The following is a 6,049-nucleotide window of genomic DNA, read 5'->3' on the forward strand; positions in this document are numbered from 1 at the left end:
TGAAATATTGACTCTACAAAGGAAATATGGACTGTGCTATGGACAAAGAAATGAAGTGTATGAAATATATGAAGGTGACAAGTGCAAAAATTAAATGTGACATGTACAATAAATAATCAAATTATGCGACAGTGGAGGTTGAATGCAATGTAACATGTTAAGTCCAGTTTGATGAAATATATGAAAGTGACAAGTGTAGGGATTAAACGAGGGATGTGAAATGTAAAGTCTAGTTTGATAACACTAAAGTTATTTAGTAGGGCAACAGCTTCTAGATAGAAGTTCTCGTGTCTGCTGGTGGAGGTTTATATGAATCTCAGTATTTTTCCTGAGGGAAGAAGTTCAAAGAGTCTGTGTCCAGGGTGGGATGGGTCGAAGATGATCTTGCTTGCACGCCACCTGGCCCTGGAGGAGTGCATCTAATCATTGGGGGGGAGTTTGCAGCCGATGATCTTCTCGGCTGAGCAAATGATGCACTGTAACCCTCTTCATCTGGCATCATCTGAATGATGTCTGTTTTTGTAAAATAAATACTGCAAGCAAGGAGGATTTGCTCCCTCGACATTCTTTAGGCCTTTTGTAACGGATCTGGTTTTCCTTGCCAGAGTCAACTCAACACTACTATATCTCAAGCAGTCATTGCTTACTTTAACAATTACAAAATCAACTTCAGCAATGGCTGGGCCAATCAACCTGAAGAAAGACTTCAACATAATTCTTCATGGTCTCTTTCCTCATTCATTTGTTAGCTATTTGATATTTGGCGGAGTTGAGGTCAAGCACCTTTCCAGTTATTTGTTTGTTTGTTTATTTGTTTAATTACTGACTTGTATGCACAAGCCAGTGGTTAGACAGTGGTTAGTTATATGATACAATATAATAAAACCATAGTTAAACTTAGCATCCTCAGTTTTTCTTGTTTTAATACAATGATATTGCTCTTTCATGTATAAAATGCTGCAGGTTCCAGGGAAAAAAGCATACCAGTGCATCTATCCATACACATGGCTGCCAAAGAAAAATCAAACTTAATGGTGATTTGTTTTTCTCGTTTTACCAAATCAAACACAGTTCTAACAATTGTACAGCTACTGTAGCACTTTTGTTACCTGCATTAACTGTTTGTCACTTCCCACAAACAACAATGTTACAGTACATTATATCTCCAAGGCATTGCTAAATCAGATCCTGTCCATTGCTACATGTTAAAGTAACTACTGCACTCTGTGACACAGTGATGATCAAGATGATTCATCTGATTGCCAACAGTCATTTGAATTTCGGGCAACAAGTGATGTAAATGGGATCTAATTCTCTTTGGCATCAAAGAGAATCTATAGGGACTGCATGGATGATGATGGGGGGAAATACAGAAGGACAGTCCAAGCACATGTACAAGCTTAGAATGGAAGGTGATTAACTATAGTACAACATGAAAGGCACACAGTTTTCTAAGAGGGCTTTCGTAGTGAATGTATAGAGGGATTTCTTTTACAAAGTTTTTAATCAAGACATAGAAAGTATTCCCCACTTTCCAGCAATGTAAACAATACAAGCCCTTTAAAAACCAAGATTTAAGTGTGGGAATAAGATGCAACATTGGCTTTAAGCAATACTGTACATACTGTACAAGTTCAGCACTGTAGCACCACTTGTTAGCTGCAGGCTGTACTTTTTTTCAATAACTTTTAGTATACATATGTCTCTGTCACATAAGCTTGCTTACATAACTATATAAGAAACCAAAATCAGCTCAGCTCTATCAGCAGGTTACTATTACTATTACAACAAAACAACCCGCCACTATCCATCTGTGGCTGTTCTGTATTTCTACTAGTGGAAGTTGGCAACCTTACTTACACATTTAGCAGGAAAAAAAAACATCAGCAGTGATTGTGTGCAGCCGGGACTGGGAGAGGCTGCACAGAAAGCTGCTGGGCCAGGAGAAAATGGAGCTGCTGCCCACTGCAGGGACAGCTAGCAGCAGCTGGCTTTATCTCTCGCTGCATTCGCTTGCACTCAGACATTGGAGTTTTGCTTGTGTAAATTTCCGACCACCCACAACTTTTCATATTTTTTTTTTTTTTTTTAATTAGACAAAACTGGGGTTGCAGCTGGGGTGGCAAGGCATTTTTTAGGGGTGGCAGAAGGCAGGATTTTGTAATTCATCCAGTAGGAGACAGGAAGCCAGTGGAGCTCTAATAGGACTGGGGAGATGTGGTGCCAGGATTTGGTGTGAGTAAGAAGTTGGGCAGCTGTGTTCTGGACCAGTTAGAGTCTGTTGATGGAGCTTGCACTGATGCTGTAGAGGAGTGAGTTGCTCTTTAAAGCTCAGTAAAGCCAAGGGAAGCTGCAGAGTCGGGTGATAATTCTCTGTGGGTTCATCACTAAGAGTGATACCTCTAACCTACTGTCATGAAAAAATCAATTATAGCCACTTTAATTGAAACTGTTTAGTTCTCTCTGCCACCATAGTGATGCACCCTAGGTTACACCATCACATGCAAAACCCCTGACTTAGATGAAATCCACATCTCAGGTTGGCCCCAATGACTTTCCAGTGAACTGTTACAGGCTCACTTGTTTTTGTTGGCAATGTAGGTGTCTTTGTACAGCGTGACCTCAAAATCATAGATCATCAACATCAGATAATGTGGAAAGCTGTGATGTGATGTATCTTTTTAATTTTCCAGTCTCTCTCAGTGGGAGATAATGCCAGATGTGAGGTATAGATTTACAAAGACGGGAGCAAGCTGATAGGAGATCAGCAAAGGTTTGTTAAAGTGTTAAAAGAGATTCAGCCTCAGACTGAATATCTGATGGATTAAATAACTATGCATTTATCTCTTTTAATGAATTCTTTCACATTTTTGTCTGCCATTGCTAATGCCTATGGCTTCATATAGTGGTTATGTAAAGTTTATACAATTCCCCTGTCATGTGCCTGCAGACAGAATAGATCAGAGAGAACTGGAGTAGAATAAAGATTACCCCCTATTCCCTAATATTATATATGTAATCAAACATCTCTAATTACTTTAAAGAGATCTGTTGCAGTCTCAACCTGTCACAGCCAATCACTGAAACCTACTGGACCTAATGTAAAAAAACTCTTTGAAGTCAATGCTAATTGATTTTATCCTATCCAATAGGAATAATAAAATTGTTTCTGCTGGTGTATTTGATCTTTGAATTAGTGATCACTCTCCGGTGCCCTGTATGCGGAGCACATGTTTAAAGAGATCACAATTGCAAATTATTAACTATCTCTGTCATAGTGATATTCATGTTATACCTGAAATTCCGGATATTGAGCTGGCTTTGAACTATTTCATCAAGTCCTTCCTCTCAGTCATAAACTAGCATGCACCCTTTAAAGAGCACAAAGCCAAAATAGATCAAACCCTTGGTTTACTAATGATCTATCAGACTTGTTAATGGAAAGAACAAAGGTTGGTCCCTTGCCAGACACTCTGGGAATAATTCCCATTGGACCACTTTCAGACAACTTAGAAACAGATGCACATCCATGACGAGGACTGCCAAATCAGAATATTTTCTGGATTTAAATGTCTAGCTCTTATTCAAGGTCAATGACTATTTATTATAAAGAGATTAGTTTAGCTTTTAATAAAAATGTTGTAGCAGCTTAGTCACCTCTTTGGGGATGGGGGATTAGATCCCTCTCCAATTGATGACAGTGTATTCTCTGTTTCTCGAAGCCCTCTGTTTACCCTATATCCTGTCTCTTCAAGTGTAGTAAAAGATGCTCTCCTTGCCATCAATCCCAGGAAGTGTACTGGAGAGAACAATTTGGAGCCCTTTTTCTTATCTCAGAGCAAATAACTAATATTTTCAATCTTTCTGTTTCCTCCAGTATAGTTCCCAGAGTTTGGAAAATGAGTCATGTTATACCTCTACATAAGGGAGGTGACGAGCAATCTTAACAACTATAGACCAATATCCAAACTGCCTTGCCTGGGAAAGGTCCTTGAATCTCTAGTAAATGATCAATTGAAGTTATTTCTGTCCAGAGCTTCCATCTTGAGCCCATTTCAGCTCATTTCTGCATTTAGAGCACGGCAGTGTATGGGTCGGGTCAGGTTCGGCTGATTAACACATATTTGTGTGGGTTGGGCGGTGTGTATTGGCTCTCACCAGCCAGCGGCCACAGCGCAGCAGGAGCCTCTGTGTATTTGTGTGTGTGTGTGTGTGTGTGTGTGAGCATGTGCACGTACAGCAGGGGGGAGAAGGGGCTGACTGACTGGGAGTGAGAGATCTTTTATGTTATTGTAAGAAGTGTAAGCGAGGAAAAAGACATCACCTGCAGTAGTCTTGCACTGCTGCTCACTCCATGAGCGAGCACAAGCAACAGGATGCTGACTGCAGCTCACTTAACAGCCTCCGGTGTCACTGAGAAGGAATTTCTGATTCTTACACATAGAACCTTTAATGTTCCGCAAGGTGCTCTTAAAGACTTAAGAGCTGTACTGAATGCTGATGAAACAAAATTCATGTTGTTTTCCAAAGCCAGAGCTATAGACTATAATGGTCTTAATACTTCTACTATGAATAGACTTATGATTGAGAGACTCATTGAGAGAATATAAATATCTCAGCATCTGGATTGATGAAAAACTCACATTCAGATTTCATATATACAATCTTGTGTGCCAACTAAGGCAAAAGATTTGCTATTTCTACAGAAATAAAACCATGTTTTGTAGAAAAAGGGTCATTGAGGCCATTTTCATATAAGTCTTGAACTATGGCAATGTGATTCATAGAAATCTTCCACTCTTAGACTTCTGAACTCTGTCTATCACTCTGCCTTGAGATTGATGGGTTTCTGTCAGACCCGCTCTACTGACCGGCTCTTGCTTCATGTTCCATGAGTTAGGTCTGAACTTGGAAAGACTGCATTTAATTTTAGTGCACCTGATTCCTGGAACACAATACAGCACCTCTCAAAATCAATACACTTATACCTTTTGGAAATTTTAGAAACCTTTTGATTGATTGATTGATTGATTGATATATGGGGAAACAAATTATCCTTTGACTATAATGTATGCATAAAATAATGGCATTATAGTTTGAGAAGGACACCAATCTTGTACAGGTTTAAGAGCATACTGTCACTTTAGGCCCTTACAGCGAAGTCAGTATACCTCTTTCCTGAGATTGTTGAAAAGTGAGAAAATGTATTGTTGGTGATTGTGCTCATTTAGCCATAAACTCTTGTTTAATAATGTTTTATTCTGCTGCTCTTCTTCTGTTTCTTCCATGTTTGTATTTTGCAAAGACAATGGCAGTAATTTCACAAAATGTGACTGATAGGTTCACTGAGGAGAATGGCATGTTCACTCTTAAAGGAGACACAACATCATGTTTTGAACCTACCAGAGGTTATGTTTTAAATCATGCTGTAATCACATGTTGCTCACATGTACTAAGTTTTGCATACTCTGCCTGATGCATCACATTAATACACACATATATGTATTCCCATATGCCCCTCTCAGACTTATACACAAGCAGAGATGTTATTTGTGGTCCATGTGTGCCTTGTTCTGTTGCCATCATTATAAAATGTGGCAAATTAACAACTCATTCATTTTTCTGCTGCTTGTGGTTTTGTTTCCACAAAACAATTGATTGAGCAGAACATAGAACTGCTACACTGGAAGTACTTGCACAAACTGATAATATAACTTACTGAATATGTAATTTATGTAAACAGTGTGGGAAATGTCAGAATGTGTGTGGGAATATAAATATTAAAACAGAATTGACATATGTTGACATGCATTGACTGAAAAATGGAGAATATTCATGAAATACATACCATTTAAATGTAAGACTGGTAAAGTAAAACTTTTTGAATTACTCTAGAGGAGACGGAAGACGGGGGGGGATTCTATCGCTAACACTAGAAAGGGAAGACAGCCACTCACACGCAATGTGTTAATATGTGTATCAGATGACATTTAGAAACAGATAGGCAAACACATCGACTGGAGCTCAATGCACTTACTTCATCCCCCCC

Source organism: Thunnus albacares, chromosome 16 (assembly GCF_914725855.1).
Source record: "Thunnus albacares chromosome 16, fThuAlb1.1, whole genome shotgun sequence".
In the NCBI taxonomy this organism is placed as follows: Eukaryota; Metazoa; Chordata; class Actinopteri; order Scombriformes; family Scombridae; genus Thunnus; species Thunnus albacares.